Below are 12606 nucleotides of genomic sequence, written 5' to 3' on the forward strand. Positions count from 1 at the left end.
GGTTGTAAGTAAATAAAAAAAAGTGCATGTACAGTTGTAGCAAATACACTGAACAAAGCAATGTAAATATGTCTTGTGAACGGTATATTCTTATATAACCTAATTTTATATAATCCCATCTTATCTTATCTACATAATATAGTTTAATCTGATCTAAACCGATCGAATCGAATTTAAACTAGCCTAATATAATTTAATAACCAAGCCTGATCCAATTTTCAATGGCAATGTGAAACGTACTGAAGCTTACGAAAATAATATTAATATTATTAATCATTAATTTGTTCCTGGTTTGGAAGAAAACTTAAAGGATACTTAGAAAGTCATTGATAGATAACTTATAGAACATTTCTTATTACACTATTTAATACACAGCAAAAAAGGTCGCTCATACTTAAATATCGGGAGAATCCGTTAACCGATCAAAACAAGTGACATATCAAATGAAAGGAAATTAAATTTGCTACCTGTCGTTTAATTACACATTTTCGAGATATTTATAGAGAAAAAAAAATATATATAATTTTTTTTTCGCAAAACTGGGAAAATTTTCGATGTGTTGTAATAAAAAAAAAAATTACCACAGGGGTATGCTCTAGGTGCTGAAAAACCCTTGCACAGTATACGAATCGGTTTGCAAGGTTTTCCCCATAGGAAAGCCGTTCACCGTGCAAAGGTTTACAGAACGAAAATAAATCGAAAATTTTCCTTTTTTGCTAAAAAAAACTCTTGCTTTTTAATCTTTTTTAAAAATCTCAAAAACGTAGCATGTTAATGAAAAATGAATTATAAATCGAAGATAGTAAAATTAATTAACTTTCATTTGACATATTACCTCTATTTACCGGTTAACGGATTCTGCAGACTTAGACCATTTTTTAATCAAAAACCGTTATGTGGCGATATCGCCAAAACCATGTACATGACTTTCTTTAACTACACTGTGTGACAGTGAAAAAACACTTTTTTCGAGACATACCTCAAGTTGTAGGTCTAATCAAGTATACAGAAGCTGTATACTCACAATTTTCAACACACCCTCAAAATCTGGAGTTAGGGCCCAAAAACCCCGTATCCATAGGTGAAGGCATACACTGGCGCATAACTTATTTTCTTGCTAATCTATGATTTTGGTGCCATTGAAAAGAGGACATCTTGTCGCTGCCATCGATGTATAAATTTCTTATTTTGTTTAGAGAAATTTCAGAGAAACTGTACAAAATATACCAAACATTTAAATTTTTGGAAAAAAATGTGCACGTTGAGTAACGGCGTTTTCCACTATTTTGTTCCCCAGTGTATATAGTACAATTTATAGCTAGATTCTCCTGTCAATTCTGTTTTAAATTTTGATTAAATTAAATCCACTGAGGATTGAGCTACTTGTAAAACTGTGTTTTTGTATGTAGCTTTAAACCAATTAAATCCGATAGGTAATTATAATGATTTATTAGCATGTATCAGACAAGAAACTTACCCGAAAATTTTGGCCCTATTAAGATCAGTATGTGCTCGTTTTGAAAGCTGAAAGGAAGAGAAGAAAACCAAAACTTAATAAAACTAAAAAAATGGATTAATGTTAGGTGTTAAAATGTAGCTTTCACGAAAAATAGAGAAAATTAAAGGTTAAAGCGAACGGTATGGAATATTTAGAAATTAAACCTAATTTTGGTTGTACAAAATTACAATACTTTTTCCGTTACCATAACTGATTGCAGCTTATATTAACTATTAGCAACAAATTTCAAATATTTGGTTCCGTGTACATTCCACACCGTCGCCTGTAGAGGAAGGAAGCAGCCCGTAAGTTATATATTGCTAGACACGCGATCGGCGACCACAAGGAAACCATCGATAATACAAATAAATTACAAGTTTGTATGTACAAACAAGCATACATATGTAATGTATGTACGTCCATAATTATAGTAAAGTAGAACACATAAAAAAAAAAAAAACAAAGTGCATGGGTACACAAGTGCTATTTAGGGTAAAAAATATGTGAGGTAAAAATAAGCAAAATTATGAGAAACACACAGCAAGGTCAATAAACGAAAAAGCTGATTTATGATTAATAAGCATATGCATAAGTAAATTTTAAGGCGTTAGCTAGATGAAAACAAGGTGTATTAAGGCAATAGCTGTTAAACAATTAAAAACAAACCAAAATATGGTTTTGTTTGTTATTGGCCTTTTTATAATTTAATGATTTATTTTAACCTCAAAAATAAATAATAAAAAAAAATAAAAATTTTATCGAACCAAAAGCGCAAAAAATCGCTCAATTAACTGATTCTAGTTTTTTCCTATAAAAACCCAAACCCTGAAACCTGATACCTGAAACGAAACTTTGCTATTTTGGTTGTTAAATATACATACAATAAATTTAATAATCAAGCCATTAAAAAGAACCACACTGCTATGCTATAAATTATAGCTAGCATTGATCTTAGCAGGTACTTTGTAGTTTTCGGCAAAGTGCTTTGCAAATATTTTCAATTAAAATTTGTTTAGCACTTTTAAAGTTGATGGCTAACAAGTTCTTAGTTAAATGTGTTTCAATACTTCTTTATTTTAATTAATTAATTAATTTTCATTTAAGAAGGAACTTTTAAATGTCAGCATGAATGAATGGTTAGCGAACGCAACGTCAAAGCTTTGTGGTGGAGTTTAAAGACAAGGGTAGCCGGTAAACTGGTTTGCCGGTTGCCAATAAGGTGGAGATACATACACACATATGTGCGTATATAGGTACGTAATATGTCCATATTTATATTTCAGCAATATGTATATTTACTTGCATTGTACCTAAACTTGATTACCCATTAAACCAAAATGCTTCAATAAACTTGACAAACATCTATTATCCTAATCATTTACACATTTAAAATTTCTCAACGTCTCGTTAATTTATCATAAGCCTCGACGGAAGAGCAAAGCAGGAAAGCGCTGCCCTCGTCATGATATGAAAATCGGGGTTTCAGGGGTTTTTGTCCTCGCCGTCGGAAAACTCTGCCTTCACGGCGAAACGTCCGATATTGAACTGAGGCTGATCGACTTTGTTGTGGCCCAAAAAATGATACTGTGCTGCAATGTGCTCTAGCATAGGGCTGCCATAATCCTGAACCCTTCGACCTGGACACTTAGTTAAACCTATAGTTGAAAGCAACCATCGTCTGGTGTAAACGGCCTTTGATTCAACTAATCGCCTCTAAAATTGCCTATACAATCGCCTAATGTGAGCACCGTATAAGTTGGATTTACTCACTCAATATCACTGGTTTAGTGGGTTGTTTAACGAATATACAAATACATTAATACATATATATATACCTAATAGAAGTTAGTATGTCCATTAGTGTGCCTCGCTAAAAATATTGATATTTAAGTGCGCTGGACCGATTTGAAAATACCTGCAAATATCTCATTATTTTGATTCCGTTGATAAAAGCTTTACACATTTTTATGTAGCTCTTCTAAGATTAAACTCTTCTATCGTCTGAGATAAATTTAGGGGAAAAAATAGTTTTTAAAACTCATTTTATTTATAATAAGTCAATAGTAATAACAAATATTTTTAAAGCGAGGTTTCTAAATGTGAACAAAATCGGACCATAAATAATGGTTTTTAGCTTTCTTGACTCCTGCGCCACCTATCGGATTAATTCATATTTCGTATTGCATTGTCATCGGGTTCTGGTCATCGAGAGGTTGGACAAAAATTATTTGCAAGATACGCCCCAAACAAACATACATACATACGGAGTAAGTTAAATAAAAGCTTGTAAAAAGTTCGATGTTTGGAGGTGTTTTCATATCGCTTCAGCTGAAGTAAATATCAATAATTTTTTGAAATATTTTGGCGGAAGTCTGAAAATATAAGTTTTTTTTTTTTTTGGTTTCGAAGGAAAACCCACCACCGACTTTTTATGGAGAGTGATGCATACTAATATCCATATGTCTGTATGTAGTTATTTATGTGCATTCATACATGAAAACTTGTTGCTGATTCTGCAAATTTCAAGTGAATTAAAACCATCAATAAACATCAAGCTGTCAACATAAATTGAATTCATTTTTATTTGCTGATTACCAAATATCAAATCTACATATAGTAATTAGCCAATAAAATCGGTGCATTGATGGTGGCGGCGGCAACAAAGCGGAGTGCTGATTAACATATATTCAAAAAAAAAATTATATCAAGAAACACTCTGAAAATGGGCTTTAACACTAAATTTCAAAATAACAATAAAGAGGGTAAAACAGGTAGATACAGAAGCATCAATGAGGGTTAAATGATTTCTAAACTCCCCGCGCTTAATGATCCACCCCTATTCAACACAATTGAAAATAAAATTCAGTGTCGCCCCTTTGACGCAAATGTACCGAAATATATATGTACATATCCGCCTTAAATTTGGAGGGATACTTATTTTTTGTCTGCGCGTAAATTTTGATACTTTTTCCCAAAAGTATTCATAAGTTGAAAGAAATCTTCGATTCGCAGCGCCTGATGATTTTCCGTTGGTCAAAGCAAAAATAGTTTTATAAAGCAAAAATGCCTGTAAATTCAAAATTTTTAGTTCAGGTTGACACGACCGAGGAGCAGAATCCTCCTCAAATATTGGCCAAGCATAACAGCGCCTGTGATACTATATGGAATACTAATTCCTTTTGATGTTATGGGCTTTGCCCATGGCCTTATTTCCACCTGTGAGATTTCTGAAAGGATTCCATTAAATAGTTTGCCAAGCGTGCGTAATTTTCTTCTGTGATCTTGCAACTACAGCATTGATCGGATACGTCAACCTATTGTCTTAAGTGATGCAAGCCATTAAAAATCCTTATAAGGAAACTCAAGAGCATTATTTCACAGGAGGAAAGAGTTTTCCCGTTCATTGGCTACAAGAGCCGTGGGATCTTACAAATATCATTCAAATGGGGCGACTGAATACCTAAATAAGTAAGGGCATTGAAAAAAACTCGTTTTTTCTCTCCAGGTCTCTCAACGGCTAACCCTTCTTCTTGATGCATCCATGGCCCGTTAAGGCGCCCATTTAATGCTCGTATAACAAAGTGCGAGTTTGAAGTGGCTACAAAATACCATTGATTTTTGACACTTTTTGTTTGGTTGACGAACACCGTCAATTTGCTCCATATAAAAAAATTTTCGACTTTAAACTTGACCTACATTGGAGGAATGAATTTATGGAAAAAATCATTAGAGACTTATTTTGCAGCCTTATATTTCCTTCAAAAATATAAATAAAATGTTCATACATATCGCCACCTGAAATGCCAAGGCAAGTCTATGATATGAAAAATTTGTCGTGACTAATATTTTTTTATTATAAAACGATGTGGAGAGTTGTATGGGGACGGTGTGTATATCATTCATTCCTAGTTGTCTTAAAAAAGAGTTATGAAATTTTAAAATCGAAACAATTTTTATACGGATGGGAACTTCGCGATGAGCGGTCTCTAAATTTTACTTCACAGGGGATTTTGAAAAAAGAAATTCTTTTGAACCACTCTAATTTACATACATATTGTGTAAAAATCCTCGCCTTTTCGGAAGGTAGATTTGGATACAATTTTCGATTTATTATTGATACTTTAAAGGCCAAGCCAGCGGCAACACTAATCAAATTTTGTGGTGACACTTTTAATTTTTCACTTTTAATTTTAATCAAACATACATAGTAATCCTGAGCGACTTGCCACTATATATTTTTTAAATGGTCATTAAAATTCATTCATTCATTAATTAAAATATCAATATAACCCTTAAAAAATCACAAAGACATATTTAATGAATTCTTTCCAATAAATCTGTACAATTTTGTAAAAAAATAGAGTTAACTTAAAACTGCATCGATTTCGTAATACTAAATCAGCCAATATGTCATTATAAAACGAGAACAAAAGTATAAAGCGAGAACAAAATGTAATGTCAAGAACTTTGCCACAAAAGAGCCAAATGGGCACCAAAGTATTGAGAGCAGGTTTAACGGGAACAAATGGAGAACAATAGGTTTGGAAACGTTTCCGTAAAGTACAGAATGCGAACAAAATTCTAGTGAACGTTCGCAAGAGGAACATAATGAGAACAAAACTTTCGGAATTGTTTCTAATAAGAACAAAAAAACAACGAAAGCATCGAGAACGTTTTCAGACATGAATAATATTGAACTATAAAGCAATAATTATAGTATGTTTACTATTTCTAGTAAAGGTTTTTATTTATATTTAAATTGCATTGCCTCTGATTTATAGTAACTGGATATGGGGTTCCATAAAATTAAATTTATTTAGTAAGGGTTCCATCATCTTAAAATTTTGCGAACTCCTGTGCTAGAGAATAAAATGAGAACAAAAGTTTTGGGAACTTTACGTTAATTCTAAAGCAGAGGAAATCTGGATCATTTTAACCTCCAGGTCGTTTATCATTAGGGTGAACTGTTCATATATAAAAAAAAAAATTAATTTATTCTACAATAAAAGTTAGTGTCTTAACTCTTTCGTTGACTTTATTTGAATAATTCTGTTTCAGTCCTATTTTGATTACTTCTAATATTCAAACAAATTTTGTTCACGCTTTCTTACTTCGCGAATAGTTCAAAGAAGATTTGTTCGCTTTTGGTTCTCTCAGAAAGTTCCTAAAATTATAAATCCCAAATTGGTCTTCGAAAGAAAGTTCCTTAGACTTTTACCGATAGTATTGTTTGCATTTTGTTCCCTTTGTTCCAGAAGGCTTTGTTCTTATATATCTAGGGCTTATATTCAACACCCTCTATCTGCGAATTTCACGAAAACCACTTTGTGATGTTAGAACTCATCTGGGACTTACCCGTCATCACTGATGGTAATTCTGACTTTGCAATTTAACAGTAAATTCTTCTGTCAAGCGTTGTACAAGGTCAGCATTAACATCACCGATGACAGTTAAGTCTTAGGTGGATTTTTATATCAGAATCTCATTTTTGTGAAAAATGCAGACAGAGGGTATTGAATGTAAGCCCTCGATGTGTAAATCCCATTGAGAACGTTCTCGACAGTTTTGTTCTCATTTAGTTTCGATCATGCTTTTTGTTCTCGGTCCCTGTTATAAAGTAACAACACTCCTTAAAACAATAAGTAATCTATACATAGTATAAAGGAAAATCGAGATTCTTTGTACGCGGTAATCTCGAAAACTACTGAACGGATTTTGGCAAGATTTTCTCTACTATACTCTGTATCGACAGGTGAGGGATCTTTTTTTACTTATAATGTAAATAGGGTTGCCACCTGTCTGAGAAACTATAAGATCCACACCGTTCGTTGGATTACAAAAGATGGGGTGTCAAATGAAAGAGATTGAGCTCTTAAAAAGCACAAATATTTATTTTTTTAATAGGGTTACCACCTGTTAATAGAATTACCATATTCAATCATAATAAGCGTAGGCATCAGTTCTGTACCGTCACTGTCAAATGAAAAGACTTAGCCTCTGCATGTGTAATAATGTATTATTTTTCTGAGTAGGGTTGCCACCTGTTTAAAAACTATAAGATCTTCACCGTTCGCTGGATAAAAAATAAGATCCCAAATGAAAGATGCCCATGTACAAAAATCTCACGTTTTTTGAGTAGGGTCGCCACCTATTTAAAATCTTCTTTTATCTTCTATACATAGTATAAAGGAAAGGCAAGATATTTTAACCACGCTACTGAACGGATTTATACAAGTTTTTTATGTATGTATATAATAAACGAAGTACATGATGACATATGATTTCTTTCTCCAAATACGTAAATGTACATACATATGCATCCGAGGCCGGCTAGTAAAACATAAAATAGTAAAGCGAGAAATTTTTAACTAATTCCACACACAACAAACCTACTTAAATTTCGCACAACGAAAGGTAGATACGGGTACGTATAAAAAATCACCAAAGTCGTCTAAAAAAATCTGCAAGTCAATAACTTCGATCGGTCAGCAGGCAACCGCAATGAAAAAAAACTGTTGATTTCGGTTAGTAAAGATAGCTATATGTACGTATGTATGTACAGTGACGAGCAAAACTGTAACATGATGTAACAATTTTTATTTCAGCCACCGCTATCTTTCATAGTTCTAACGACTTTCATTCTTCTGTTGTATATTCTTATTGGTACACCTCTACTCCCGCTCTCATAACGATTTGAGGTCAATCCAACAACAATAAAAAAAACTGGAGACAAAAATGTAAGTTAAGGCAAATGTTACAGTTTTGCAGTCACTCTCAGTTTTGCATTTTACAGTGATCTTTTGCTTAGTTGGAAGTCAGATGACTTTTTTCTGTATTGTAATTTATTCAAGAAGTGATCACCCATAAATAATATGGTTAATCAGGAAACATAAATGTAAATAATAGATTTACTGCGAAAAGGCGGGACCGCAGGGAAAGTGGCAAAAAATTGTAGAGGTTGCCACATGAAAATGTTAAGACTGAGAAAAAATATAGCCTAAAGTGTTACTAAGGACAAAGGAAGTCTGTCAAATTATATTACAGTCCGATATCTTGTGAACTTAGTAGCAAGTAGCGCTGCAGGCACTACTACAGAAGCGCTTAAGGTATTAAAATTGAATGCAAATCAGTAGATAGTGAGGCGAAAAATTGCCAAATTGAGCAAAATGGATCATAAAAGAAGAAAAAAGATAATTTGATCAAAATACATGTGCGAGTGTGGCAGAGTTTTGCCGCATCGCACGAAAACCGGACCGTTGCCTATTGGGATATCTTAGGTCTTACAGAGTGCAATAAAAAACACATTTTTAAGATCTAATTGAGGGTTATTTGGTCTGACAAGACTAAATTAATCGCTTTCAATCAGATGGCCGGGCATGGTATAAGATTAAAGACCCAAATTAAGCCTAAGCGCATCATGTAAGGCAAACTGTGAATCACAGTGGTCGGTCAATATTAGTTTGGGGTTGTATTTCAAAAATGTTGTTGATCCGTTTGTACGCATTATGCGTAAGGAACAGTATCTGTTCATACTTCAACAAAATTTGCAAGATGTAGTCGAAAAAATTAGAGTTTCTGCTGAAAAAGCAACCAAAACACACTGTACATGTTGGCAAAGACTGGAACAAAAGCGGAAATTTGCTAATTTGAAATGACCTCCACAATCCGAGGACATGAATCTCATCGAGAATTTGCGAAATCAACTAAAAGCGCATCTTACTAAGTATCCAATTCCGTCCAATGGAGTACATGAGCTGTGAAAGCACACCAAGGATATATGGGAGGCTATACCTCCAGAATTTTTACAGACATACACATTAGGTATGCCAAATTGCAACCAGGAACTAAATAAAGCAAAAGCATACTGAACATTGTGTTAATAATTCTTTTTTTTTTTGTGAAAATTGTCAAAAAGTTATTAAAAATATATGAGTGCAAAACTGTAACATTTGCTTTAATTTACATTTTTGTCTGCTGGTTTTGTTAATGTTGTTGAATTGACCTCAAGTCGTTATGACAGAGGAAGCAAAGATGTACCAATAAAAATATACAACAACCGTATGAATGTCGTTAGAACTTGGAAAGATAGCGACAGCTGAAATAAAAAGTGTTACTCCATGTTACAGTTTTGCTCGTCACTGTACATATCTACAGCTTCTCACAAAAATTGCAACTGTGTGGTATTTTTGCGCAGCGGAACTTAAGCTTGATTTTTATTATGTATCTTATTTTATAGCGCGTCTTCAACGCAAATTTTCACAATTCTACACGCTCGAGCACACACCTGCCTTTAGCAATCGCACGTCATTCTGACTGGCCGCAAAAAATCAAGCTGAAATGACTTGCTTGTGCTGCATATAAAAGCGTGGGAAAATTATTTTTTTAGAAGCACGCACATACATGCTTACCAGTTTGCAAATAAACGGATGTGCATGTATTTGCATTTTTGAACTGAAACTTATGCAAAATAATCTTGAATAGCAAAATTATAATGATCGTATGGACAGCTAAATAAACAAACAGGAGTATGTTTTGAAGGTAATGAATATTAATGGATTATAAATAAATATATATGTATGCAGTAGAGTGCAACTGGTCACATCGAATTTGGTATTATGCTATGATATGTACAAACATACATACATACATATTCATTTCATATTCAGTATAGCATAGTGGTTATTGTTATGTTTATTGAAAAATCATTTTCTTTAAACTGCATTCGAAGCATGAATGATCAATATACATATACACTATGGACACGCAATATTGGCGCAAGTCATGGAATTACAATTGCAACTTTTATGTGGGCATCTATAAACTGGATAATGGACATTATACACAATATCTGTGATATGCAAAAATATTAGCTGTGGGAATGAAAATGAAACCCTATACATCGAAGTTTTAGAGATATGCTTTTATCGTGTTTTTAGAAACTTATAACAATAATAATAAATTGGCGCTCATACATATGTATGCCATGCCGAATTTCCACTAGGTACTGAAATTACAAAAAATGTGTGCCATTTAGAAAAGTGCCATGTGGAAATGAACTTAATGACTATTTTTTTAATGTATTGACAGGATAATTTTTTAATTCCCGACTTTGTCATTTTTTGCCATTTAATGCCTAGTGGAAATCCAGCATTAGTGTTTGGCCGAGCTGCTCCTGCGATTTGTGGCGTGCGCCTTGATGTTGTCACACAAAGGGGAGGGACCTACAGTCCTTCTCTAACTGGTATTTTTATCCTCTGCCACCACCAACGGCCGCAGCGCTTCTCATAGATTTACAAAAATTTTATTTTTTGTTAATTTTTCATAAGAGTTGTTTTTAAATTCAAATTTGTGAAACCGCTCCTGAATTTTGAAAAGTAAAATTGTCATTTTGAGTACATTCTCTTATCGGATCTCTCTTTCTTTTTTCAATATTTCGGCACTCTGATGTTGGGGAATGTACTTTGAATGTACTAGCAATATATAAGTATTACATATATGTTTACATGACTATTTCATTAATGAGTATTTAAAATATTGATAGAATTTCCCGTTTAAATTTAAATAAAAGTTTATTAATATATATCTAACATATATAAATATTTTCATCTGGAAAATTGTTGCCTGAGAGACTACACGTCATTAAAATGGGGAAATTTCGGTCCCATTAATAGCAGAGGGTTAATGGCAAAGGAAGAAGGCATATTCGGTCAAACAGTCGTAAAATTTACCTTTCATAACGTCCGCGTACCGCAGTTAAGAATAAGCATCCGGCAAAACGACGAAAGTCACGGCCAACCGACAAAATTTCGCAATCGACTTCCTGGTTTTTACCATCCATGCAGAAATCAGAGTATATGAACCAATTTGGCAATTTTGAAGAATTTTACTTTAAATTTCAAAAATTGACTGTCACAGAAGGAACAGGAGATATACATACAACGATTTGAAACTGGTTGCAGGTGGGTTCCTAATAAGTGTGTCTGTGATTAACGAACAATGTCCCGCCCTAATGTGGGCAAAAGCCTCATGCTGCTGGCATATGCAGATTATATTCAAACCGTTGGTCTCAATACCAGGGCCGTCGGCCAGCTTTTTAACATAGGAAGGATGCAAAAGAGGCTGTTCTATCAGTGAACGAACAAGTGAAAGTACCTCGTGGCAACAATGAGTAACGTAAACAGCAGTGGACGAAGTTTTTTTAATTTTTTTCTAATTCGAAAAGCGGTTTTAGTGTCATATAAGAAGATTACTTTTACATTACGACTCCTAGTTTCGGTGTTCGTAATAAAAACCAAACCTTTGAATTATTTGCCCCTGAGATTTATTTATAGTCATACAAAAAGCGGGAATGATTGGCAGCTGTGTACCCTGGGACGAAAAGGGCAAAAGAATAGGACAAATGAATGCCAGTTAAAACTTCACAATCTAGAGGGGTTTTATACATTTGTTTTACACGCATGCGGGTACCATTCACCAAAGTATTCTTTGTGTTTAGATTGCTTATATGTAAACATTACAATACAGTTTTTTTTGAGTACCACTTTATCTGGAAGTCACCCGCTGACAGTTAAAAAGGTTAGAAATTCAATAGGGTAAATAAACATCATCACAAATAGTTTTATCAACATTAAAGTATGACTTTTCTTATCTCGGCATACGCTCCAAAATGTCTGCATTGGTAAAAGAGCAATCATCTTTTTTTTGGTGCCAATATAACAAATGCAAAATGTCATAATAAAGAAATTTCTCTCCAATATTCCCAAAGATTTTTTCAATTACGTACATTATTTGAGAAACTACATATTCAGTTTCATGTGGGAGGGCTCTCATATTAAGCGTCAAAGTCAAATGGTATAAAAGAGGAAAATTCAGACCAAGGTTTAACACAATTTTCAATTAGGGTGACACGGAAGCTATGGGGAACTACCGGAAAAATTTGGCGGAAATCACCAGACATTAAAATTGTCTTTGTCCCAAATTGAACTTCTTTATCTCCCATTGCACTTAGATCACGTAAAAGTCTGATAACTCTAAACTTCTAAACACTAACTTCGTAAACACTAAATTCTGATAGCTTGATGGAAATCGATGACTCGACTAATCGATAA

The 12606-nt window shown here is 33.6% G+C and overlaps 1 protein-coding gene across 3 annotated transcripts in view; it reads right to left on the bottom strand.

The window, feature by feature from the left end:
• The window catches only part of LOC118733892 (myb-like protein P), a 322500-nt gene that overhangs the window by 30445 nt on the left and 279449 nt on the right, over positions 1–12606 (bottom strand). For all 3 annotated transcript variants that reach the window (XM_036463521.1, XM_036463523.1, XM_036463522.1), the window contains exon 2: positions 1478–1524. The gene's annotated coding sequence lies outside the window, so the exon portion shown is untranslated. The remainder of the gene's footprint in view (positions 1–1477; positions 1525–12606) is intronic.

This window comes from Rhagoletis pomonella, unplaced genomic scaffold (genome assembly GCF_013731165.1).
Source record: "Rhagoletis pomonella isolate Grant_MI unplaced genomic scaffold, Rhpom_1.0 Rhpom_scaffold_00002, whole genome shotgun sequence".
Lineage (NCBI taxonomy): Eukaryota > Metazoa > Arthropoda > Insecta > Diptera > Tephritidae > Rhagoletis > Rhagoletis pomonella.